A 2208-nucleotide genomic window follows, 5' to 3' on the forward strand; every position below is an offset into this window, starting at 1 on the left:
AAACCTCTATCTTTCGGACAAACATGCAGAACTAGGACATCAATGCAACACACTACCATCATGTAAAAAACTGGTAAAGAAATTGTATGGAGGGTACAAACATGACCATATGAATTAAGATGACAATATTACTATAAAATAAGAAGTATGGAATGCACATAGCTAAAAGAAAACAAGAAAGGGAGGAGGAAACTTACAATCGATCCACTATTGAAGCCTCAAGAAAGATGAGTTCTCTCCTTCAATCATAAACCTACATAGAAGAAAAGAGAGAAAATATTGTGGATTGTGTTTAGAGGTATGCCTCAGTTAGACACCCATTTCAATGTTTCCAGCTTCACAAAAAACCTAGATAGTAGCAACAGTAGAGATGAAATGATAAAGATAAGAGATAAATAATTAAGATAATAAATAAACTAGATGAAAGATAATCGATAAGTAAACTAAGAAAAGAGTGTGAACTCCCCTCCAACACTTGTGAAAACAACACCATAAGTTCTCCAAGAATTTATAACAATGGTGGTGTTTAAAATATTGTAGATCCTATATGTGATCAAGAGAAATGGATACCAAGAGCTCAATAAATTTCAAAAATGTTCAAGAGCCCTAATGAAAGTCTCAAAATACAAGAGATGTAGGCTCTGGAAGGAATCTTGACATCGATGGCCACATAAAAAGGCATTACAAACTCTTCTGGGTGTAGGTGTAATGCTTAAATGGCCACCTATGAACTAATAGATTCATGAGACTCTAGCATGGCGCGTTAGAGTCCATCGGTCAACTAGTCAACATGGTTGCTCGAGGCCAAGTTCTAAGATAACAAGCCAATCCATATGGATGAAAGGAGGAATGAGGTGATGCACAATTTTAGCCAGCTTAAAGAAAAGGCACTTATGTGACATGGAATTGTGTAGGGTGCAATTTTATGACATTACAAAATATAGGTGTCAATGCAAAGAATTGTGTAACTAAAGATAATGGAAGAGTGGTTCTTGAATGAATTCTGGAGTTGCATTGAAGGATATTAATATGAATCAATATTAAAAACACATAATTTGCGATCAATAGTTGCAAACATAGTAGATTATAGGTAAAATTTATAATTTTCTTCTTGGTCAAAGTAAATAAAGAGATTAGTGGTTCATCAATTGTCAAATTTTTGAAGCTCTTCAATGTGAGACTTATTGAAAAAGTATTTGATGAATAAGAGAGTTAAAAATGGAAATATATTTTATTATGCATCTTTAGATTCCTTTTTAATAGCAATATGAGAATATGTTTAAAAATCAAGTAGTCAAAAACTAGAACCATATATCATGACTATATTTCGAATAACATGGTTAAAAGCACCAAATATCATGAGACAAAGAAAGCTCTATATTTGAGACAACATTTGTTGTCTTCTTAATAGAAGCAGTGAAAATTTTAGAGGCTAATATTCGCCAATTGGCTATTTTATGAAATTTGGGAATCCAAATTTGGCTAATAAGTTTTAACTTTTAAGATGACCTGAATCACCACATTTTTACAATTTTTTATTTTAGTGTTATCTAAATCACCAGATAATTAATTTTATTAATTTTTTAACTCAATCATTTGCCAGAATATTAAATACATGATTGGATCATATTCACTAACATTTTTTAATTTATTGTAAATCTAAATTAATTCACCAATAATATAACATAATTATTAGTTACTTTAGAGTTATATCAACAATTTATAGTTGCCACCATTGATTTAAAATATAATCTAAAGACCTCCATTGTATTGCATTAGGTAAGTTGTACCTACGAGTTGTAATAGTTGTGGGGTTTGAAATTTCTTTTGAATTGTTCAGCTCAATGAAAATCAATGGTCTAAAAAGAATTTTTGGCCCCATGAGTATTACAAATTGTTGGTACATTTTATCTCACAAAATACAAAGAGGGCTATTCGATTATTTTAAGTCAATGGTAGAAACTAAATAATGTAGAGTCTACCCCTTAAAACTCATTAATGATTTCCACCTTAAAATCCTTACTTTTATATAAAAACTATTTTTTAAAATGAAAGGATTTGCAATAGTATTTATTGCATGCTCTTATTATTTTCAAATATTTTCTAATATTTTCTACTAAAAAAAATTGATATAAAAAAATTTGCAATAAAATTAATATTTTTCTTTTGAAAAAGGAAAGATTCGCCAATAAAAAATTATTATTATTT

This window comes from Cryptomeria japonica, chromosome 4, assembly GCF_030272615.1.
Source record: "Cryptomeria japonica chromosome 4, Sugi_1.0, whole genome shotgun sequence".
Classification (NCBI taxonomy): domain Eukaryota; kingdom Viridiplantae; phylum Streptophyta; class Pinopsida; order Cupressales; family Cupressaceae; genus Cryptomeria; species Cryptomeria japonica.